The sequence below is a fragment of the Schistocerca cancellata genome, chromosome 1 (assembly GCF_023864275.1).
Source record: "Schistocerca cancellata isolate TAMUIC-IGC-003103 chromosome 1, iqSchCanc2.1, whole genome shotgun sequence".
Classification (NCBI taxonomy): Eukaryota; Metazoa; Arthropoda; class Insecta; order Orthoptera; family Acrididae; genus Schistocerca; species Schistocerca cancellata.
This window is the reverse complement of record NC_064626.1, coordinates 16936862-16963302: the sequence shown is the minus strand read 5'-3', so window position 1 is coordinate 16963302 and position 26441 is coordinate 16936862. Positions and strand designations below refer to the sequence as shown.

Genomic DNA, 26441 nt, shown 5'->3' with positions numbered 1-26441 from the left:
ACACGGATTACTCTTGGATATTACTTGGACTTGTATTGCTGGTGCACGTTTCGTCAGAAATAAAGATAAGTTATCTCTTCATTCTAGCTGGCGCAATTCTTGTCATTAATTATTTTTCGGCCAACAGACGTAACTACGTCCTGGTCACTACCCACGCTTTATACAATTTGTGGTGGCTGCCCCAAAAGTACCGCTGAGGACCTCGGGTTTGGGAGGCGTCACAAAAAGGACACTGTGCAAACCACAGAGTTCGCAGAGGCCAGTATCGTCGAACAATAGGGTAGTGCACAAACCATTCTGTTCACATAAGTCAGATTAGATCCCCACAGGTTAAGTAAGGGTTTAGCCCTTAGTACATGGTATTCTACTTGACATTGTTAGTGATAGGCAGTAAGCAATTAACATTAACTTGTAGAAGATGGTATGAGGAGGAAAACATAAGGAACAAATCATATCATAGAGCTAGGAAGCCATCCTCATACAGAAGATGATATGAGGAGGAAAACATAAGGAACAAATCAAATCATAGAGCTAGGAAGCCATCCTCATACCTGTTCCCTCCCTCATAGTGGAGCCAAAAGCTGCTCACCAATGAGGAACAGAATTAATTGTGAACTCTCTGTGTGAAGTGAAGTGCTAGTAAGGTTGAAAGAACTGTAAACATTGAAAATGGGCCAAGTGATGACATGATGAAGTTAAAAATGTAAGAGATACACTGACAGAAAAAAATCACAGTACCAAAAAATAATTAATGTACAGTAATGAAATTTCCGCAACACATTTGTCTAGATAACTTTCTCAAATGAATAATATCGCAAGATAATGAAAGTGCAACATAAGCCATTGCAAATGTGAAATGCTGATGTATCAGTAATTGGTGTAACTGCCAGAAGATTAAATTCAAGCATTGTGTTGTAGAGGTGCCAGATGTCACTTTGTGGGATGGCGCTTCCACGCCTGCTGTACTTCATTGGTCAATACAGGGATGGTTAACACTGTCTGTGGATAACACTCTGGAGTTGTTATCCGAAGATGTCTCGTATGTACTCAACTGGAGACAGATCTGGTGGTCAAGGAGGCCAAGGCAACATGTTAGCACTGTGTAGAGAATGTTGGGTGACAGCAGCGGTATGTTGGCAAATGTTATCCTATAGGAAAAACCCCTCGGAATGTTGTTGATGAATGGCAGCACAATAGTTCAAATCACCACTGACATACAAATTTGCAGTCAGGGTGCATGAGATAACCACGAGAATGCTCCTGCTGTCATACAAAATCGCACCCCAGACCAGTGCATCTAGTATGCTGACAGATTCGTTGCAGGTCCTCAACTGGCCTCCTCCTAACCAACAAATGGTTATCACTGGCACCGAGGCAGAACCAGCTGTCATCAGAAAACAGAACGTCTACCCTACCCTCCAATGAGCTCTTGCTTGACACCACTGAAGTTGTAGATGGCAGTGGATTGGTTTCAGTGAATGCATGCTACAGGACATCTAGCTCAGAACTGTCCTTGAAGTAACCACTTTGCAACAGTTCATTGTGCCACTGTGGTGCCAACTGATGCTCAAATTGCTGCTGCAGATGTAGTATGATGTGCCACAGCCATATGCTGAACACAGTGGTATTCCCTCTTGGTAGTGCCACACATCTGTCTGGAATCCAGTCTTCTTGTGACCACAGATTCTGGTGATCACAGCTGCCAGCAGTCATGTACAGTGGCTACATTCCTGTCAAGCCTTGCTGTAATATTGCAAAAGGAAAATCCAGCTTCTTGTAGTCCTATTAGACAACCTCATTCAAACTCACTGAGATGTTAATAACGGTGTCTTTGTCACCTTAAATGCAGTCTGGACTAATAACAACTCACCATGCCCAATCTCAAAGGTAACCAAGGCTCATGACTGTTACAGCGTGTATTTATAGCAAACCTGATTTGCATCCTCACAGTGGTGCTACTAATGCCACTTTCGTGTGACTAGCATGAAATGAATAGAAATCATCTTTCAGTCATAGAAACACCCTGCCAACTTTCATGTATGTTGCACAATGCCTTCTTGATGCTCCAATTTTTTTTTCCATCAATGTATTTCATAATGGCTGTAGTCACAGCAATGCATGCTCCTTCAGACATGCATGCATGCATTGTTCTTGTTAACAACACAGGCACTGCAATACCATATTTACCCACCAATACCAGGCAGTGACTTTCAATAAAAATATCCTATCCTGTATGGGAATTATGTAATGCATGTACAAGTATAGATTGTAATGCAGAAATGACAATATATGGAAGTTTGTGACTGGCTGTGAGTTGTGCACCAATAGCCAAAGCAGTTAAGGTGACTGCTCATGTAAAGCGGGAAATCCACATTCGAGTTTCCAGTCCAGCACAAATTTTCATTGTCATCATTCCCTTATACAGATGATGTATGCCTGTATTATTTGCAACTGCAAATATATTTCATACATTTCATAATGGCTGTATTCGCAACAGTGCTTGTTCCTTTCAACATGCATGCATGTCTGAAGAAACATTGCATTGGCCTTCTTAACAACACAGCCACTGCAATATTGTAATGAAATGTAAAATGTAAATACATGTAAATGAATTAGTACCTATGTTGCAGCAAAAATTTCAATGGAAATCTGGGAGTGGATTTTTTTTTCTTAGCAAGGAAAGATTGTAAGGGACTAAAAATATAGCAGAATTTGGAATGGAAGATTGATCCAAGAGATCTGTAATCATCCCACAGCCAGAATCAGCCAGTGCTGGTCATTGAACTGCATGATCAGCAGAAGTGACTGCTCCTGCATCAACATACCACACATGCCAACACCAGTTCAGTCTCCAGGAAGTAGTATAGCCTGAGCCACTGCTGCTTATAACAGCCGATCATTGCCTCTGCTCCAGATAATGCAACCACCACCGTGAAGCCAGCAGGGGAGAAGCAGCATTCGAAACTCACACAAGCCAGTTCATCATGATTCGACCATCAGGACAACATAGCTGCACTCAACGTGTTGGCCACAGCCTTGGAGTCTTCACCGTAACTATGTCACAACTGGACTGTGATCCACAGGCCTCTGCCTGACTGCCCACACCCTAACACCCAACATTCTTCTGTCACTTCTACAACACCGCTCGCCATTGCCATAGTCCACCAGCCGCTCCCTGCTGTTGTCCAGCAAGAGTTCTGAGTCAGCCTCTGGGCATCATAGCAACCTATCACAATGCCTGTCAACACCACCAGCTACTCGTGCTGCAGGCGGACATTGTGGTATCCACCACTATTAAATCTCCATACTGAGCAGTGGCACACTCCATTATGCTTGGCCGAGAACTCATCATCGGCTGCTCTTCTCCGTGCACAGTCCACTGCTAGCATTGCAGTCCACCTTTGTGCACACACTTGGACACTCAGAATACACAGTGATCGCCCACCCTGAACATACAGTGACCCCAGCCACCAGCTCCATTACTATGGAGCATTATTTAACAATGACACCAATGTCTACAAGCCAGTTCTCATCGTACTATGTTCTACTCCACAACTCAGAAGTACTATGCTGCAGTGAACTGTTTCATCTCTTGGACTGATGTATCTGTTGCTCGATGTTGGCTTGGCTGCACTATGGACATAGAATTTAGCTGCTATACTGCAACTTGAACTTGAACATTCACTAGGTTTAGTATGTCAATGAAATTGTGATTTCTGCCCGAATTTCACATTCCACTTGCACTTCCTGGCCATTGCTATAACCACCATCAATTTATATTATTTTCATAAAGTGTTTACCTAACACTTGGCACTTCGTGGCAGAATTATTTGTATCAGTTTGTGTTAGTAAACTGTGGAACTGTGAGATATAACTGGTTATAACAGCCACATGTGATGCTGGGCCAACACTGTCAATTCAACCCAGCATACTGACTACACCAGCTCAGCACACCACTGTCTGAGCAGCATGTGTCAACTGCTTCCTGCATCTACCTTGCCTGCTGCTACAATGTGCCAGAGATGAAGGGTGCAGCTGAATCTGTGCTCAAGCTGAATAAATTAACAAAGAAGTAATAAAGAAGTTACTGAACCTTCATCAGGGCCTCCTTCTGCTGCACACCTGCATCCATCTTTAGCCAGCAAACAACCATCCACACACCCAGCCATCCCTGCTATTCCTTTATAAAAATTACCACAATACACAGAAGAAAATAACTTTTTGAGCTTGCTTTGCACAGCAAAAGTGTTGGTAAGGGCTGCAAAACAAATGAAAAGTATCAGAGCTGCAGGACAGATGATATAAGAACAAAGCAGCCAAAGCATTTTGGAACAGAGACTCTAAAGCAGCCAATGCATTTTGGACCAGAGACTCTAAAGTGGTTGGTTAAATTTATTAATTAATGTTCTGAATCTGCCCACATACCTAAACTGTAGGGAAAAGTGTGGGTCTTAGTTACTTTCAAGCTGGGGAAAGAACCTACAGATCCAAGGAATTTTTTTCACTGGTTCTCTCTTTTGTGCCACCTACAGATAGACTTCGAGAGGATGATACAGCCTAGGATTTCAAGTACAAATTAAAAGATCATTCCAGGGCAAGCTCACTAAGACCAAGGCAAGAAATATTATGACCTGAAAAACCTCAAGCTCATTCCTGTAAAGACTGAAGTATGTGAAAACTGAAAACTAGGTGTAGAAGATCAGAAACCCATCACTGAGGCATTGCATACTATCTGAGAATTAGTCTGGATTGCTCCCAATATTTTAGATCACACAGTGAGGGTTTGAAAGGAAAAATCTGCTGCAGAAACAACATCTTGGGAAATCTGACAAATTCTGTGTGGGGAGCAAATCCCCACCTTCTCTGGTAATCTGTGTTGGGATCTTTTTTTTGTGGGAGAGTAGGGGACACCAGTTTGGAGTGTCAGTCCATAGCATGTACGTGAACATAGCCTTAAATGAGTCAGCCTACTTAGTTACAGAGTGCCTTAGATCAACCCCAGTCCCAAAAATCTACTCTTTGGTCGGCGTTGCATCTCATCCATAACATTAGAGTGCTGGGAGGAACAGAATGGAATAAGCAAATTGAAAACCCAAAACATTTGTGGTACTATTATACATCATCAACATCCTGCTTAAATATAGAAAAAGTTTTTTATGTTGAACATTATTATTAGATGTCAAGCCTGATCGAGTTTTAGACATGTTTTGCTGTGGCAACAAAGTACTCCTAAGAAGGAGTGCTTCACTCCAAGAGAAGAAATCAGCTGTGGTACTGCCCTATACTACTTGGAGAGCCCTTAATAGATCAAGAACAGGAGTCTCAAGGTATAGAATAAATTTAGTCTCATGGATATGAGGAGGGGATTACATGCAGCTGAGCAGTGGTCCAACCACCTAATCATCTACTATTATCGATGGATCTTGTATCCAGAAAGATGTCTTAAAAGCCACTATCAAATACATTAAGGTTGTAGAATTCTGGAGAGAAAATATGATGTCTCTCTCCCAGTCATGGAGTTAAAATAATCAGCGTACATGTGGTAACATTGAGTAAGTGGAAGCAGCAGCTTTTGTTGAAATATTGAATTTTTTGGGCTCTTGGTATTATGTTCATTTGTAGCCTTTATAAGCACAAATTGAATATAGCCATTAAGTAACAGTTATTTGTGATTACAGCCTACAGAATTAGTTTATGGCAGTCTTAAATTTACATCTTGACTTGTTCTACATATCAGAATGTTCTTTCACACAACCAAATGCTTGCACAAACAAATGAATGAATGAACTGTGATCTTAATGAGCTTACACTTTGTCATTCTTTCTTGGGAAACTGGTTTTGGAATACATTATTTCAGACAGATTTCTGTTTCTGTATTCGAACAGAACATTGTACAACTTCATCATCATCTTGGACAGTTTCTAGCCTCTGGCCGAGTCTGTTTGGAACATAAGCCTCTCAATCACCTTCTTTCTTGCCACTATCTCTCTGTCTTCACCTTGGTCTAGTCTTTTCCTTTCTTCTGGATGCATTCCCCTACTCCTTTCAGCCATCTGTCTCTCAGTCTTCCTCTTGGTCTCTTTTATTCCAGTTTCATCTCATATAACCTCCTGGGTATCCTCTTCTCCTCCATTCACTTATATGCCCATACCATCTCAGCCTTGACTTCTCTATCTCTTCCTGTAATGGTTCTATGTTCATTAACACTCTGATCCTCTCATTTCTTAACCTGTCTATCTTTGTCACTCCAATACTGTTCCTCAAGAATTTCATCTCCCTAGCTTGTACTTTGCTTTTCTCTCTTCCTTTCATAACCCAGGGTTTGGATGCATGTGTCAGGATCAGCACATAGTATGACCAGTATATAACCTTTTCACTGATTTGGCGTACATCCTTGCTCCATGGCAGGCTTCTGACATTGTTCCGAAATGCTTCTGATTTTCTCCCATTTGGAACTAACATGAAACATTTTTTTTTAAGGTACAAATTCCACACAACAATCAACTGAATACAGCATGAATAATATTTAACTTGAAGATGCTGAAAAAATAATAACCTATATACCTCACATCATGGTTACCTGATTCTGATGTCTTCGTTGTTCATTTTCAATTTCAGCTCTTTCCACTTCAAGTATAACAGGAATGAAAAGAAGTATAGATGTGCTAAAAAACAACCATGCTGCAGTTCGTCCAAAATTATAAAATGCTGCAATAAGAAAGGACAGCTAATTATTTTCCTGAGACACTAACTTCTTTGATTTTATAGATCTATTATTATTACTTCTTGCAGCAAATTAAGAGGCAAAATAATATGAAGAAAATCAATAAACATACCTTTAAATGTATTGCAAGTCTGAGTAAACACTACATAAGAAACATTACGAAAACTTTCTGGGAACAATAACCACAATTTTTGTATTAAACTTTGGTTTCCATCCTGCAAGTATAAAGATATAATTCAGTCAGGTAAAGAAGCATTAAGTGCACTGTTAAATGTAGCAGTTACTGATGAGCACAATAATAGATACATACACTCAAACCATATTCTCCAGAAAATGTGTAAAAAACCTGAACATATTAACTTACGGGCTACAAAAGCACCAACTAAAGTAGCTAATAATGCATACTATGATTCAAAGCCAGCACTCAAGTCTTTGTAATTGAATTAAGTCAGTTAATTAACAAAAATGTATTTGAGCACAAACTCTAATAAACCAGTGGTTAGAGGTAACAGGAAAGCGGGGGCAGGGTGGGCGTCGGAGGGGAGGGGGGGGGGGGGGGGGGGAACAAGCAAACAGCCTCAGGCTAGCACAGACTAGAATGGACTCTTGCTTAAGAACAGTTACTAAGAGCACTACCATCACAGCCATTTCAGTGGCCAATGAAAATAATACTGTTGCTACTCCTTCATCTCTCAGAAATAGGAAAAATCAGACAATGGAAAATCCAGGATGGAATGTAACAATATTATGAAAAGGATAGTTGCTACTCACCATGTAACACAGATGCTGAATCGCAGATAGGCACAACAAAAAGACTGTCACACAATAAGCTTTTGGCCAACAAGGCCTTTGTCAAAAACACACACACACACACAAAATCAACTCACACACAGCTTAAATGACACCTACATTCTCACTTGTCACAAATATTTCTGAATATGTCAAGATTTCTGACTTTGTAGATAGGCAGGAACCTAAGAGAACAGCTTAAAATTCTGTGAATGAAATGAGCAGCAATCATATTTACAGTCTTACTTGTCACAAATATTTAGCTGTGATCAAATCCTTAACAATGGTGGTCAAGACAAAGATTGCACTACACAGCAAGTGAGTGTTGTCGTATGATTAATAACAGATTGCAGGTGAATGGAGGGATATCACATAGTTTCAACTATTAGTTATTGTTGTTTCAGGCTAAGCTGTCTCTAATAATAAGTCCAAGCAGGAAAACTTTGTCACATTTTGAATAACAATTGTGGAATCCTTCACTATTGACTCCATCACCATCTAGATCACTCACAGAAGTTGGCAGCTGCTTCCAACATGCATCCTCCAGTGTGGGAGACTCCACAGGCAGGGATTGCAGCATCCCATTGGAAGGGTTGAAAAAGTGTAGACTGGCCACCTCATGAGCATTCTTCATTCAATCTTGGGGTTGCTCACTCACGGTTAACGTGCTCTACTAATCAGTCATCAGTACTGGGACATTTGTGACATCTCCCTCAACAGACTGGACTGGAGTTGCTTTATTGAACACTTTGCTTGTATTGTGGCCTGCTGTTTGTCTGGACGCTGCATCTAATAAAGTTAAGTGATATCAAACTGTTACTAACTAAGTGCTGTTCATCTCATCGCTTTTTAGTGTTTGAGTGCTACCTCACCCTGATCACCTACCCCTGGGACAATACAACACATCATGTTCCTTAATAATCCAATAGAAGCATCAATGCTTTCATTGAATAGAGCAAACAACGAATGATAGATACGGTGTGCATTTTAGGTTTATTCATTGTTTCCTGCGCTTGTCATTGCTTTTTCTATCAACTTCTGGAAGATGCATTTTCTAGTATCGTTGTCTTCAAAAGTGTCTCATCCCAGCCACTCATTATGACATATGTGAGAACTATTTCTTTTGTTCAATACAGTTTCTAATTCATTATTGGGAATAAATTTGTGTGTCGCATTTTGTATAATAGTGCAACTTGGGAATTCTCCACCGGAAGCTCGGTAAAATTGGACAACTTAGCCAATCTAGAATTTGGTCTTTCTTTACCCCTTTCACAACTTTTTAAATCTAGCATTTTGGAGTCTTTGTACAGGTTGTTAAAATGTCAGGGTTCATTAGATTCAAGATATCAAAATTATGACACTATGCTACAGCTTGCTGTCTCCAAAGTGATTAAAAAGAAAGCATCAAAAGAGTTCAATATTCCTCAAAGAATAATTGAAATTGAAGTAAAGCATCTCCATTTAAAGACACAAGGGTGCCAGAGTGCACTGAGCATTGAAGCAGAGGACGAGATCCTCGTGTGTGCAGATCGCGGAGTGCTTCTTGATGCCTTTGACCTGTGTTATATTGTGAAAAATGTCTTAGTTTCAACGGAGAAGCAGGTTTCACAATTCAAAAACAATTTATCTGGTGACAACTGGTACTGTTCTTTTGTGAAACGGCATAACCAAAGGCTTTCTTTGAACAAGTGCCAAAATATTTCTCACACAAGATTAGTGTTGGAGTAGATCAACTTAAAGCATACTTCAGTCTTTTGCAATACTCATTAGAAGCAGTTCCTCCATCTCACATATTAAACTATGATGAGACAGATCTGACTGATGATCCAGGGTCCAAAAAAAGTATCCAGAAAAGAGTTATACATTCAACCAAGTGAAGTATTTCTTTAATGTTTGCAGTTTTGGCATCAGGAGAACTCTGTCCTCCTTTTGTGGTTAATTGTTTGAAAAAGTTATGGGACACATAGATCTTAAGAGGACAAAAAGAAAAAAGTATGGCAGTACAACAGATGGATGATTTGATGCTCTGCATTTTGAAAATTGGTTTTTCTGTGTTGCTTAGGCATGGACAAAAAAACTATCTGGTAGCAAATGTTTAATATGAGAAATGTGTCATTGTGCCACTAAGTACTCAAGAAGTTCATTCTAGAACCCAGATGCAGAGAGATTTGATGGTAACGGCACACCCACAAGAAGTAGTGATTTACTTATGAAATGCCGTCAAGCCTGTAGTGGAAATCATAGTCAAGAGTCTGTCAAAGAGGAGAAGAAGGAGAACTGATGTGGCACCAGGAAAAGCTGTTCATGAATCACACTCATGAACTACCAGTCTCTTCCAAGTACCAGTGTAACAAATCAAATTGAGGGAACTGGTAGAACACTCACAGGAATAGCCATCACAGCAACAATGAATGGTGACTATGCTTTTTCTTTATATGACACACCTGACACTGAATTTTAGCAAGATGCAGAACCTATGAAAGAACTTAGTCAGGAATTTGTCAACACCTTTTATCTCACTTTTTGCTGCAAAGAGGATCATAATTCAACCATTTGTGAATGTAATGAAACAATTCCAAAATGGTCCAAGACCTTATAAATTTAAAGCTTGGACTGTTAGTTATCATAAAACTCTTAACAAAAACAGTGTCAAACATTTCCTTGGTAAACTTATTCAATTCTATGTAGAAAGAGAGCTCAAGGTATTGTATCTTCAGACAAGAGACAGGGGTAAGTTTTTTTGCTTCCCAGACACGCCAGATGAAGCTTCCCTGAATGTAAATGACATTGTGCACATAATTCATTCTCCTTAAGGCAAATTTTTGTTATGATGAAAATGGCAAACTTTCCTTTTAACTTTTAAGATTTGAATTTTTGTGTGTACCTCTCTTTATAACTTTCTTTGCATTAAAGTGTTCAATACTAATGAGTAAATTGTTTCCAATGTTTTAAACATCTTTTCCTGTAACTTTTATGATGATTTCCATAAATTTTAACACAGTCAGCAAAGTTACCTGGTTTTGTCAGGCAACTTTTCCAAATGTATTTGCCACTTTTTTCATATCTAAATACAAAACTAATTTGTTATCCTTCCATGTTTTATGAAACTAGAGATCAAAATTCATGTTTTAGGATTGTTTCAAAAATGTTTCTCTCATTACAAAACAGGCAGAAAAAAATGCAGCAAAGTTATCCCAGCTTACAGTACACATCATTTCAATCTTTTTCTAAACTTTTCTCACTTACAAGCTTAACATATAATGTCATATACTGCTTGGACATATTACAATGTTTCAAATAACGACACAGGGACACAGGGAAGTTCTCTTGCGACTGATAGTGTATCTGTGGGATATGGTCCTCCCCCTAAAGTACAGGAGATAACACCTTACACTAGTCTGTGCTGGTGACTGAGTGGATCAGTACCTGTATATTTAATGGGGGTCATGGCATATCCTTGATACCTGCACACAGATAGTATCTCTATCAGATGAAGTTAGCGGAGCTTTTGTAGTTCGCAGTTTTTTATTCTGATGGTACACAACGGAAAGTATATTTGGGTGACAGACGTGGATGCACGATGAGAGATGTAGATCTCCTTCGGACTGGGGTACTTATATGTAGTTCGGAGATGCACCGCAATGCAATAGCAAAATCCTCATGCTTTTCCCAGTTTCTGTAACTGCTTGTACTGTCATTTCTAATACCCTGGGTTGCAAGAGCAGGCTTCATTTGGCGCTGACCTTACACACTGTAGGGGGTTGGCAGAGCCACAACAACATGTTCCCTTTCCACTGAGTCCTGCAGCATTAGCTCAACTCATCCTGTTGCTGTCCAGGTTGAAGAAGATGGTAGATTTAGCTCTTCCCAACTTCTATTCAGTTCCAATTTAAATTGAAATGATCACATGTAGAACTAGCTGCAGGGATGGCAGGGTAGAGTCTGAGGAACAGTTACAAGTTGCGTAGGTACTTCTAAAACCATGTTGAACTTTTACTGTCGCAGATAAGGTCCGAAAGGGTGAATCGTTTCGAGATATGAGAGTGCCACGTATATGATTCACTAGTGGCTGTAATCACTAAAAGACATCACAATAGGATCCAAAGCAGGTATGTGCCTAGATGGAAAGACTTGCTTCCAAATTTCAGACAGCATTTCTACCAGAAAGCTTAACAACACAGATCTGAAAAGCTGTGTACATTTCTTATGACCTGAATCTGGCGACACATTTTTTTAAAGTGAATCGCATAGCACACCATCTACTGTATGTAATAATTCTCAATCAACCATTGCCTATGAACTGGTGGATATATCGCATGACTTATGACATGGTGTTGGGGTAGAATGCGGTTCAAATACTGGAAAAGTAGCTAGTGAGGGAACTGCAAATACTGGCTTCATACCATGTGCCTTAGCTGAATCACTTCTTAAATTCAATGATTTTATTATGAGCTTACATCACTGGCGATGTATACCTGCACTGTCAGTCTGTTAATACAGGTCCTGCGATCACCTTATGTATTCATTGTCACAGTATTTGTGTGGAAAGCCACTTAATTTGGAAGCAATACTATACCTCAAGTTATAGAGCTTGTATAATTCTTAAAATGGATATCATTAGCGATACTTGTGTGTGCCTGTAGAACCAAGACTGTTTGTGACAGTAACGTAGCTGCTGCGATCGTGTTTTCAACATCTAAGAAACTGTATTACTATGGTGTACGTGGTACTGTTCACAGCTAGTTTAAATCATACCTGTCATACAGATACCAGAAAGTAGAAATAGTTCACGAAGGAACCTCTTACTTTTCAGAATAAAAGAAAGTTAGTAATGGAGTGCCACAAGGTTCTGTGCTGGGACCCCTCTTGTTCTTGATTTTCATAAATGACATACCAAACTGTTTAAGACTAGCTAATTCTGTATTGTATGTGGACGATACAAGTCTTTTTATGAAAGCTCAAAATGAGACTGACTTGCAACACAAAGTAGAAATAACAAAAGAAGAAGCAGGAAAATGGTTTAGAGATAACTGTTTATTTGTAAATGAGAAAAACACAGTATGGATGAATTTCAGCCATGTATTGAATAAAGTAAAGCCCAATATAGTTTTGAAACGTGGTGAACAGAAGATTTTACAAACTTCAAATACAAAATTTTTAGGTATCTGGTTAGACGAACATCTAAAGTGGGATAAACCTATTGAAATGCTCAATAAAAAGCTAAGTAAATGCTGCTATATACTCAGAATGCTGAAAAACTGCTGCAGTGAAAAAACAGTAATAAGTGCTCATTATGCTCTTATGCATAGTCTATTGTGGTATGGTGTCTTATTTCTGGGTAATTCAAGTCTGGCAAACCAGTCATTCATTATTCAAAAACGAGCATTAAGAATAATGAAAGGGGCTGCACCAAGAGAGCCCTGCAGGGAAATTTTCAAATAATGTCGCTTCCATCTTTATATATCTACGAAAGTATCTGCTTTTTCAAATCTCACCCGCAATTTTCTTCCTTAAACAGTGAGTGCCATGGCTACCCAAAAAAGCATAGGAATGATTTCCACAGAGAAACACACAAAACAGCCCAATATCACAAAAGTGCAATATATCACCCCAAAATCCTTTTTAGTGCTGTTCTCTTAAGCATCAAAAAGATAGAAAAATTTTATATTTTAAAAAATGAGCTTAAAAAATGTTATTTAGAGAATGTTTTTACAGTGTTACAGAGTACATGGATTTTCAGAACGTAGTGACATAGTGGTCAATGATAATGATAATTCATATTTGAACAAATGTATGAAAATGGTCTGCCTGTACACACTATAATTAATTAATTATTGTTTGTTCTACTATTCTCTACTAGAGTGGTCAATGATAATGATAAGTCATATCTGAAAAACAAATGTATGAAATAGTATGCACTGTAAATAATTAATTATTGTTTGTTTTGTTATTATCTACTATATGCTGCATGAGATATATATTTATATATGTTTTACCACCATAGGCCTATGTTATTAATTTACTGTATAACTGCAAACTCATATAATGTAACATAACAACTCCTATATCATTGTATATGATAAAATGGATGCTCAATGAATGAATGAATGAATTATGTCTCCTAGACACACTGGTACCACTTGCAAGAATAGCAAATGAGACATGTCCATCCATCTCGGATTTTCGCTCAGTATCGTTTCATATCACCAGTACTCAGTTATTGGTGAAGTATGATACTTAGTCGTAGGCAATGTGTGATAGATTTGTGCCAGCAGCAGGCTTATAAACTATGTATGTGTTCTGACGTGTAAATAAAATGACTATGTCCTTTATAAGGAAGTTATGGATTTGACATGGAAAACTAAGATAGCCGCAAATGGAATGAAAGTTTCCTTTTTACTTGGAAAATTAATAAGAATGATACAGATATTTCTATTTACAGAGCCACAGTTGTCAGGAGGGGGTATTTCCGACACTTTGCTCATTGTCGAATGTCGTCCAATTGAGGTTAAAATCGTAATATTTAATTGTAAGTACACAGATAAAATCTATGTGGCTGTATGTGGTGGCAGTGGCCTGTAGTGGGAACGATTCACGTTTCCAGCTTACAGCAGGAGCCATCTGAATGGAGAGGCCAGCTGGGGTACAGCAATGTAGCTGACCTGACCGTGTCGCTCTTCAGAGAGCTGAATAGCGAACTAATACTTAGTATGTGTTGGGCAGCCCTCGTGATCACATGTGTTCTCTGTAGAAATTTGAGAATATTCAATATGAACGTGTCTTTGTGCTGGACCGTCATTCCCTCACACATAAATTGTTTGGTTGGCTGCTTTTGCAGATTTCCCGTCTTTTATTTGGTTTAGACAACATCGATTGTGGTGTGTGCTGTGTGCATCCAGATGATGAAGGAGGGGTGGAAGACAGGTCTGCCGATTCTCTAACTCAACAAACACCTTTGTTGACTTTGTAAAGGACAAGAATATTTGGAATCTGGTATATCGAAGAGAAGTTTGTGGCACAACTTGACTAGAAGAAGGGATCGGTTGGTAGGACATGTTTTGAGGCATCAAGGGATCACAAATTTAGCATTGGAGGGCAGCGTGGAGGGTAAAAATCGTAGAGGGAGACCAAGAGATGAATACACTAAGCAGATTCAGAAGGATGTAGGTTACAGTAGGTACTGGGAGATGAAGAAGCTTGCACAGGATAGAGTAGCATGGAGAGCTGCATCAAACCAGTCTCAGGACTGAAGACCACAACAACAACAACAACATATCATTGACATAGCTATTCGCGAGTATAACTACCAGTTGCCTCTATTTTTTCTAGTTTTCACGTAAAGCTCTTCACAGACGAGATAAGTTTCTAGTTACTCAATGGTTTGCAGCATGTTCCACATCACTGCACCTTGCTAAAGTTTCAGGTTTTTAGAAATATAATTTCCTGTCTTGATGTTCGAATTAGCCTACACTGTGCTAGCGATAGGTAGTGTACTGCTATGTGCTTGATATCCAGAACTATCTCGTAAGTGGTATGATATTCTGACAAACCATGTGAAAATACAATAGTTCTTGTAATACCAGAGTATGAGATGGGTGAAGAAAGCAAGCAGGTCGGGGCCAGAAATAGCAACATCTTTGTGTCTATGGAGGGCGCTCTGGTCGCACGTTGAGCCAGCATGTGTGCGGGGGCACTTTCCTCATGATAGAGGGCTATAGTGGATGACTGCCCAACCTCGCGGAAAATATCTAGTGCTGCAGGAATATACACGAGGTGCAATCCAAAATTTTTGGGACTGGTGCTGCCATCTAGAAAGTACGAGACGTAGATCTTTGCACTGCTAGGTGGCGAGATCTCCATATCTGATGAGTCAGTGTGCGGAGTGGCATTCAGCTTGGAGGAAGTGTTGCGTGTCCATAGTGATTTCTGTAGTACTCTGTATTTGGTGTGTGCCAATTTTACGATGGATCCGTGAATAGAACAGTGTGTGTGTATCAAACTCTGTGCGAATCTCGGGAAAAGTGCTACAGATACCCTTGCTGGATTTACGGTTATGACCCAAAGGCAAAGCAACAATCGTCCCAGTGGAAGACAACTAGACAGCGAAGTGAAGAGCAAGATCATCGTTTCCTTTGATACCAAGGGAATTGTGCACAGAGAATTCATCCCACCCAACCAAACAGTGAATTCTGCGCACTACTGTGATGTTTTGCAATGGCTCCATGAAAAAATGTGGAGACGACTGCCCGACTTTGGCATCAAGTGAACTGGCTGCTGCACCATGACAATGCATTCTGTCACACATCCTTGATCACCAGAAACTTTTTGGCAGAAAACAACATGGCGGTTGAACCCCCACCCACTGTACTCGCCAGATTTGGCCCCTTGCTATTCCCAAAACTGAAACTCAAGTTGAAAGGCCGTCGGTTCGACACTCTACAGAGGATTTTAAGAAACATTGCTGGTGGTGATAAACACCTTCAAAGAACAGCACTTCCAGAAAACATTTGACCAGTGGCAGAAGCGCTGGGACTGGTGTGTACATGCGGATGGGAACTACTTCCACTGTGATGGTGACCACAAGTCCAAAGGTAAGGTTTTCATCTGATGGGAGCGCCAGTCCCGAAAATTTTGGATAGCACCTCGTACAGTGTACGTGCTTATGTTCTCATTTGGGATTTGTCTGTCTTCGCAGTGTACAAGTGTCTGGTGGTCGATAGCTATATGCAGGATGCAGAAATAATGGTTTTGTATGGCGCAGGATATAAACTGTGTGTTTACTACATCAATTTGGTATGTTGTGATATAGCTCGGTTTCATGCTGAAAAGTTTGAGCTTTCCTCAACAGTAACAGAGCTGTGTAACTGAGAAAGTATCTTTCCATATTTCATGATCTACAGATCACTTTTTTACAGTTTAACTGTCAGTGAAAGATGGGTGCTGTATGTTTCTTTTTCGATCTGTATAAAATAGGTTTGCCCCTGAAAATCTCGGAAATGACAGAAGTGCTCCCACACCATCAGCAGTAGCAGCAGTTTGTCGGGTAAATTCAGTAAGAGCCAATCAGAATGCTCCATTCATTCACAAGACATCCTTTGTATGGGGCATGGGAGCCTCTAAAGACTGGTTCAAACAAGATGGGGGCAAGGTTTCTACAGAAGGTTCTGACAGTAATGTGATATCTTTTTTGTTTGAGTGTTCAAAGACAGGTTCAAACAGGCCCTCCATCTCTGGCGGGATGCTGTCTGTTATCTGCCATTGTAGCTTTACATCATAGCATAACCAAACCAGCTGCTGTAGAACACCAAAAAGTCTAGCTATTTTTCTCATCTGTAGGACAGTGCTTGGAATTCTGTTTGCGTAATTGTTCTGATTTTCCCGCCTATGCTTAGCCAGTGCCTTGAGAAGTGAGGAAAAAAATAATGTCTCTGATTTCAGCAGCAGCAAATAAAAGTAAGACCACTCACCATTTCAGAAAAGTGGTGAACATCACAGCAGCTGTAGGACTCAGAAAGAGTTCTCTCTCTCTCTCTCTCTCTCTTTCTCTCTCTCTCTCTCTCTCTCTCTGGCAGTGCCTTCAAACAAGCAGCTACAACTCGAAAACTCTTGAGCGTCATGTGTTTAGAGTTACACAGATATTTATTTCGACTTCCCAATATCGTTGTTTTGACATGTAAAACCAAATCTTGCAGCTGATATCAGCTTCGGGATCTGTTTCCCACTAAACTATGTGATGTGTCTCAGGAAGTTTCACAAGTGTGTCGTGATCTTTCTAGACTCCATATTCGAGTGTGGCAGTATACAACACGATATTGAAGCAAACTACTGTGCATCAATCTTTTTGTAAGTGTATTACAGACGTATTCAGTTGGATTTAGTAACTCGTGAAGCAGCTCATGCTCAAAGACAAGTGTATTTCCCATAAAACCCTGCGAACCGTCCCGGGAATGGTTTCACAAGTATGTCGCGCTATGTTTCTAGAGTCCACATCAAGAGTTGCGGTATAAGTCGCAAAATTGAAGCAAACTGCTGCGCATGGATCTTTTTCGAAGTTTATTTACAGCTGTATTCAGTTGGATTTAGTAACACCTGAAGCAGTTCATGCTCAAAAACAAGTGTACTTCCCACAAAAGCATGTGAAGTGTCTATGGGATGGTTTCACGACTGTATCGCTATCTTTTTCTCTTCGATTCGACGTTCAAGTATGGCGGCGGCGGTATTCTTTGGAATAAAACGTGTAATTGTTGAAGTATTCTCACATGACCTGCAAAGCTCAATCTCTTTGTGCGATGGTACATTTAGTTCGTGTGATATCTTCAAGTTAAGTATGTGACAATATTCCACAACAACAGATGTAATAACTCCTGAAGCAATTAGTGTTCAGTGACAAAGGGTATCCATTCGGTGGGGACGTTAAGGATGAGGAAGGCAGTGGGTATTTCCAATGCAGCAGGAAATGCTTAGCGGCTACCACATGACCGTGCCATAAGCCGGCGTTCATCCTGTCTGTGGCGTGAGTCAGCATGGAGACTTGGGGCAGGGAGTCTGATGCTTTGCCTCTAACAGCGGGGCATGGAGACCCCGGAGTGAACATCTTGCATCTTACACTTCGGAAGACTAACGGACCGGACTTTTATTGATCGATCTACATTTACAGCACACGCAATTATCACTATGAGTTGTGAACTGTAATTTAGCCCATATTCGTCTTCACCAAATACCAATGCTATCAACACTGTCCTCAGATGCTAATATACTCCTCCTCCTCCTCCAGCACAGACATCTCGTCTGTTGAAAACAGTATACAATTATGTCTGTCCTCCCAGTCCAGCAGCTAGACGCAGACTGAGTCCTTTTCTGCTATTTTTCTCCAGACCACCATCTTGTATTACGACATGGGAGGGGAGAGGGGAGGGACGACAGTGCCCTCTGGTGGCAGCTTGCAAACTAGGTCAGTTGGACTCCGGACCTCATGGTGAACACACTGGATGGAGCTACTGTCTATGACAATTCAAATTGTTTAAATAAACAATGCATGCAAAATAAGAACTTGCATCCATCCTGTCTAGTAGCTCAGCACAGATTGAGTCCTTATCCCACCATTTTCCAAATGGCAGAGGGAGTGGAGACAGGGCGAGGAGGGGGAGTCCAGGGGGGAGGGGGGAGGTTAGTGGAGGTAGCGCAATTGACCTATTTTCCCACCAAAATTTGAACTTGCCACCATGACATCATTGCAGTGTTGCCACATCTATGGCCTCCATCTAGGATCTGTCATCTTCAACAAATCTGGAAACAATGCAGTGTGGGGTAGAACACTGCTTGCCCTACTACCCACATGGAATGCTTTTTGAGAACTCTAACTTTGCCATGTGTACCCTACCACTGTGTACCACTTTTAATTGGAATTGTAGCGTAGACAGAAAACTAGAAAGGCACAGTCTTTTCGAAACCGGCAGTTCACCATATTGGTAGGACTGACTTTCCTTTACAATACACTTGTTTTGTATTATCAGTTGCAATGGTAATGTGTCTTTTCTAGATTGAAATGACCCTGTAGTGAAGCCAATTATCTGTAACACTTTTCTTTCCAGAATTCCTAGGCCAGCACAGTATGCTAGCGTTTGTGAAGTTTTGAATGTAGGAGAGGAGTATTGACAGAACTGAATCTGTAAGAGTGGATGTTGAATCGATTCTGGGTACTTTGTTGTTAAGAACCTTACTTATAAAATGCAACATTCCGCGATTAAGTCTTATCTTGGCCGAAGATTTTGGATGAGCTGAAACTTCCGATACTTCTTTCACCCTGCTCTAGGCCTTGGACTATGCTACTGAGCAATATGTAGCGACATCTGGGATTTAGTACTGTATTCATATTCGTTGGCCATGTCAACTCACAATCGAACGGTCACCTCGGGCCACGGTACAGATCAATCCTTCAAATTCCCCTCCCCCCCCCCCCCCCCCCCCAATGAACAGCAAGCGGTTTGAGTGCCAGGATGAGAGGGGCGGTAGCGTCGTATCACAATGAGTAGAGGAAACTTACATGGTGAAAGTGTAGGAGGAAAAACAATCGGAAGGGGGCGACAAATGATGAACCACTCGTGTGGAGAAATGTTCTCGAACCGGCCCTGGTATTAAGAGAACCGATAACAATCTCCATTGCGATTTAGGTAATAGCATTCTTGTTATTATAAATTGCAATTTAATGCTTTGCGCACTTCGAAGTAAATAAGTATGTACTGCATATGTAACAATCACTTTCTTAAATTGCTCCTTCATGGTTCATTCATGCAATTGTGCCTGTTTTATATGCCGATTGCGGTAAACATTTTCTACTGACGTTACAATCTCTTTGCTGTTTAGTACATATTGAGGATACAAGAGCGGGCTCTTTATATGAGCTTTTTGTTTCCCACATTGGACGAATCTGTTCTACAGAATGCAAGAGACCATACTGAACAGTGGTTACAATTTATTTGTGCCAGGAGGCTGCATAAAGAGTTTCAGATTGAGTTTTTGTGTTCGTTGTTTTGGTTAGGTCCCGGGACAACAATAATTATGGTGAATCGGATATCTAGATTTTGGAGTAACGATGACAATTTGCTGCAAGCCCTAGTATTGTTTGAAGGACTCAGGCACGCCTGCCATTCCAAATACCTTAAATCGTAAGTATCCTAGTTATTAGCCCCTATAATGTGTACAGTCTTGTTCAAACATATTCAGTTGGCCTTTCTTAAACGTGTGCTCTAATATTATTTTGCGGTTATCAGATCAGTGTTATACTGTGAACGACGTTCGATACACGTGTTACAGTCACTATTAGTTCTCGATTTTTCGTATCTTTGTTTCAACTCAATTATAAACGCAGTCATATCTAGGAGATCTCTTTTCAATATTTCTTAACAGAAGCACCGAATAACTTGTCACCAAGTTTAAAAGTATGGAAAACTAGTTTTCAAATGGCTGCCTTTATAGTCTAACCTTCTAGCGGTATCAAAACGTGCAGTTCAGCCATAATAGAGCATGGATTTGATAAAGTGGTGATGAACGTACCGTATACGACCCGAAACCGATTATGCCGTTAAAGATGAAGGCAATCATACGACCCGAAAGCGATTATGCCGTTAAAGATGGAGGCAATCTGCCGTTAAAGATGAAGGCAATCAAAGTACTGTAATTACCCGTTCGATAAAACAATTTTTCGATACGCACGTACATCACTACATTGACATGATGAGGAAATTAAAAGTTCGCAGTAAGTGCTGAGTAACATACAAATTACATCATCTGAGGGACTATCAAATATTTTGTCTGCTGTACCGTACCTCGATGGTTTCAGGTTCATCTTTCTCATCCTCCTCGATGTCAGCCATGAGAAATTAGTCTAGTGGAAATAACAACTTCCTTCTTCCTATGAAAGAGGTGTGCAAAATTCTCAGCGCGAAATCCTATTTCAGTACAAAAATGACAAAGATCATACATAACTACAATATAGAGCACACTGATGGAATATTACAAAAGATCTCGACAAACATTTAACTTCTTTTTAACGTCGCTCTGTAAAAGTGACATGCATACATGAAGTCGTATACTGCAGAATAATGAAAGAAAATTATGCGGAATCAATAATAATGCGAAAATATAGTACCGATACTTACATAGCGCCATAGTCATTAACGTCTAACAGCAGAAATTTATTGAATCTATCGGCAATATCCGAATATATGTACCTCAAATTTCAGTACAGAAAGAAAGCACCGAAATCGGCTTCCCAGTCTTACCTGTTATCGGCAGCTGTTGCTTTCGTGAACATCTATAAGAGAAACGGTCTGAAACCAAAGCTGTTGCAGGGTAGGTTGTGCTGCGAAACAATTGTGCAGAAAAAAACTTGATTCGTTGCGCAGTTTCCAAGTTAATCAGCATTTAAGTTAGCCGATACCCAATTTTTGTATCGCTATCTTGTTCGGTTTTAGGAAACCAAACGTTGAACAAGTTGGGCGACACCGTCTCTGGCGGCTCACTTGAATGTGCGCGTACAGCGACTTCATTGACTATTTACAGTGCTAATAAACTCGGAAAAAGCGCAACTTCACGATTTTTTTTCTTAACAATTTATTTCTCAGCACAACCTACCTTGCAACACCCTTTCAAGCTTTTCAGACGGTTTGCGACCACCCTGTGCACTTAAGGTATTTGGGTATCAGTTTCAACTACATTTCACTAAATAATACGCTGTTTTGTGGATATTTGGTCGAGTTGATGGATGATTACTTACGTCTTCCTCTGATAAAAGAAATTCAAGCTCAAGAGTAATTTGCGATACTAACCGTCGACTTTGACCAATTACGGGGACTTTTTGGTGAGCATTTTCATTTGCAGTCTTTACAATTCCTTATAACGCTGTCAGTTGTTATATTTTAGTCGATTACGAGCGGTTGCGAGCAAGCAGGTATAATAGCTTGATTGCGAGAATATTAAATAAATAAAAAATGAGCATAAGATCTATGGTTACGAGAGAAATCTTATTTTTAATCTTTGCGGTATGTGAGACAGAAGTAAAATATTGTCTGTTCTGTTTCGAATGAAATAATGATATTTAGTCGACTTAAACAGTCTCTTTTTATTTAAGTCGTACTGTTTATTGTGGTCCCCACAAACTTGAGGATGGTCTTGAAAGGCTTGGTTCATTTTCATTCTTATAAGTAGTATACGTTCTTGTGTGATAACCGTTTCGGTTTACTAATTAAATACACGTTTATTTTCACAACTAGACCTCTGTTTGAGCATAGCTCGAACGGTTAGAACAGGCTACGTGACTGGTCGGGAAATCTGTTTCTACTCGATCTTTCGATCGTCCCGCGGTCTTGCGACTTCTATTGAACAGAATAGAATATTTATTCACCTTTAAACATGTTTACATGCAATCGGTGTCGTCATATAAAATTTATACGCACATTCGTAACTAATAGTTACAGTACAATGATTTTAGACAACAGAGTAAAGTGATTCCACTGACATTAGCAGACGACTGTTTACGATTGATTATTGTTCATTATTTCTGTCGCCTGTACGTAACAGCTGTTTTAAATACTAAAAATTGCAGTGCATGCGTTAATACCATAGTTTCAGGAAGACTATTCGAACATTTTACTGTTCTTGAAAGCGTTATTTGTTCTAGTAATACGACACAGTTGGCCAAGAAGAGAAAGACTGATGTGAAAAGGATGCTTTCGTAATCCATTTTATTCCACTCTTCGCTGTATTTGTATCGATAGCAAATGAAGCCAAACTGCGAAACCAATTACTTACTGGTAATTACTTACTGTATCTCTCCACACAATCAGAGCACCAAATGTTATTTGAGATACGACCACGAAAGTCAATAGATGGCCTCGACGGTCGAAATTGAGCACGTCAGAATGACGTCACAGGGAAGTATCACCACAGCGGTGACCAATGGAAGTATAAGTGCGGTGAACCTAACGGTTCTGAGCTACAAAAGAGGGCGGACGTCGGCTTCAAGTTTGTGACCTAATGACGACTCCCTTCTTTTTTGCCTTTATGAAGACAAACACAGAAAACATTTAATAACGGGCCGACTACATTTTTAAGATGGTGACGACAACAGAGACCATTATATTGATAAACAAAATTGAAAAGCAAAGTATTTCAATCAACAAATCAAATGAAATTAAAGGGGCAGTAACGATGATGGGTGGGTATTGGGCAGGGACAAACTTAAGTGAGATACGTGAATTCGTCTAGAATAAACGGAACGAAAATATATAGAAAATACAATATTTGAATCGAAAGACAGCGATACCAGACCCCCCTACTCACCACCTCTCCAAAACAAAAATATAATCGAGAAATTACGCGAATTTGCCTAGAATAAACTGAACATAAAAATACAAGAATCACACAATTGGAATCGAATTGTTCGCTTGACCTGTATAGCCGAAATGAAGACAATGAGACTGCAAAACCGAACAACGAGAAGTATAACTGGAACACATGCATTGATACCAAAAACATACTCCTCCAAGTGAAAGTAACAAAGCACAAAATTGAAAACCGTCAATTGAAGAGCAGAAATATCCACCACAAAAGTACATCTCTGCTTACTTCAAAATGTAGACTTCAAATACACCGAGCATGCACGACTTCACACAATGCAACACACTTACACCACGGGTTAAAGCCAATAAGTGGAATTGCAGCTTACGCTCGACCTATATGAGAGCTAAAAGGATGACAATAGTACCAGACACAGTCACAAAAAAGAACGATTTAATGGAAAAATAACAAGAACAAATTCCTCCAGACTGAACTGAAAGAAAATATATAAAAGCCACATAAGTGGAATGCAACACATACTGGACTAACATAGCACAAACGAAGGTTGTGATGTCAAACCATCCACACAAAAGAACCACATAATCGAAAACTGGCACACACGTATTCCTCCGGAATAAACGGAACAAAGAAATGCAAGCAACACACAACTGAATCGAATATTTCGCTTGATCTGAGCTCAAACGAAGAGAGCGATGCCAGTATCCCCGCCACACACAATGTTATGACCCAACTTTTACACGAAATTTACCCAAAGTAGAATAATTATGGCAGACACCACTGGATAATGTATCAAAAATTTGATTCAGGTTATGCATTAATTCTGTGGATTCGATGAAATGGTCATAGGACATATTTCTTGAACTGTTACTTAATTATTTGCAACTGTAACTCTTATTAGAGATCAGAACACCAAGTGCGTGCATTAGAATATCGAGTGTTTCATGTAGAGGATATTTTGTTTTAAATATTGGGCATAAAACATTTGCTGTGTGGAATCGTGTAGGTTGACTTCTATTTATTTATGGTTCAAATGGCTCTGAGCACTATGGGACTCAACTGCTGTGGTCATAAGTCCCCTAGAACTTAGAACTACTTAAAACTAACTAACCTAAAGACATCACACACATCCATGCCCGAGACAGGATTCGAACCTGCGACCGTAGCGGTCGCGTGGTTCCAGACTGGAGCGCCCAGAATCGTACGGCCACTCCGGCCGGCTCTATTTATTTAAACTATACTGTTAAAGTTTAATCATATTTCATTTACAAACCTGTCCCTCCTTCACAGATTCAAAATTTTGTGTGTTTTCTTAAATATGGAAGCATTTCTGTATTATAGCTTGCGTGCACCATTTCATGCTCCGTACCTTTTGTTTATGAAACACGATAGAACCTGCAGTCATTTTAATATTACGAAGTTCCATAATCAGTTTAATATTAATTTCCGCAAGGAAACATAAATTCACGGTCAGTAACAAATTTTTCCAAAAGATTTGCTCTCGAAGCTGAAACTGTGGGCCGTTGCTACTTTCAGAAGAAATTGCATTAACTTACATAAAAGTTCAGAATTAAGTCAGTCATTTAATGAAAGACGCCTCCGTTTCTTTTAATGTTGCCGCCACGATGGCTTTTGATTTTAATATAAAAGTAGTTCACAACCCGAATTTGCATTCCATATTAATTGGCAGTAAAATAACTATATCCCAATTAATGGGCAGCGACGTTAAAACAACCATAAAGACCAGTATCACACTTTTAACTAGACCTATCTGGCTGAAGCGCAGAAATTGATAAATACCTCCCCCCCCCCCCCCCCCCAAAAAAAAAGTGAAAGTAACCAAATACAAATTCCAAAACCCTCATTTCAAAGAGATTTCCTTTTGACAAACAAACTATGGTATCACAATAAATGAAAAAGCTCATAGAAACGAACTTATGAACCGTAGAAACCTCCAAATTAATTATGGCTGGCCACAAAAAATACTACACCTAAAAACCGTACTGCAAACAACAAATATACAAACACAACACAACAGCAGATGCAGACACAAACATTCAATATAAAAAAACCAACAAACTGCAAACGAAAATTAACAGCTCAAACAAATAAATAATCCACAATCACCAAAGATTAAATCCAATTCAGCTGAACCATACAGTACCATAAACCTCACAACGGACACAAATATCCGCCACAAGAGTCAGCTGCCGCTGATGACAACATGAGCCTAAAAAACGATTCGATTCAAACAAGCCACACCTCCACATCATCACGTTCTAAAAATATTTGTAAGGATCAAAATTATATATCTTGATTCATAGATCAATGGCACTCTCACCGGCGTCTCACAGTTGGCAACTCAAATGCACATTTCCGACAGACCCCGATAGCGATCACACAATGACGCAGCAGATCTAATAATATGCATCTGCTTGCCACACCTTCAGTGGCCCTGACTATGAGCGCCCTCTGCCGTCATGACATTGGATGGCCAGTCTCAGTTGCAGTCTTTGTCAATCTCCAGTCCTAGTCAGCCTTCGACCGTTTGCTCATGCCTTATTATTGGGTGCCTGACAGTGCATGGTGCTCTCTAGTTTGCTTCTTGTAACGCCTAGACTTTATTGCTATTTCGTTTTTCGCAAATTTTTTTTGCAGCACTTTGTGAAAGCTACAAGTTAAGTAAAACTTCTGTTTAGTGTATTTACGTGTTCACTAATCATTTCTGCTGCTGCCCAGCTTCCTATGACGACAGCTCACATCTCCTTACCATTGTGAATGAAGTAGTACACAATAAACCTGGCAATGAGATGTTATCGTTTCCATGTGTGTCAGTCTTCAAGTCTCATTTACTTCTTACTTTACTTTTTGGTTGCTTTTTTCTGTTGTAGGCTTGACTTCGTGTCCCCTGTGTTTGCTTTGCTTGTGCTATTTATGTTCTAGGTTTCAGGGTTGCTGCTTTTGCATTCTTTTCTGTGCTATTTTGAATTGCTTTTCACGTCTTCATGCATGGCTTGGTTCACAATGCTGCAATCACATGCTGTGCTGCCTGCAACTGATCCAACTTCGTTTA

General features: G+C 39.9%; 1 long non-coding RNA gene across 1 annotated transcript; it reads right to left on the bottom strand.

The window, feature by feature from the left end:
• Positions 1-6583: 6583 nt before the first annotated feature.
• On the bottom strand, positions 6584-25667 carry LOC126148811 (uncharacterized). Its single transcript, XR_007530643.1, has 3 exons — positions 25496-25667; positions 6837-6939; positions 6584-6708 (listed from the first exon to the last, which is right to left on the bottom strand). It is a non-coding gene; the product is annotated as an uncharacterized LOC126148811 (long non-coding RNA).
• Between the last annotated feature and the right edge of the window lie 774 nt (positions 25668-26441).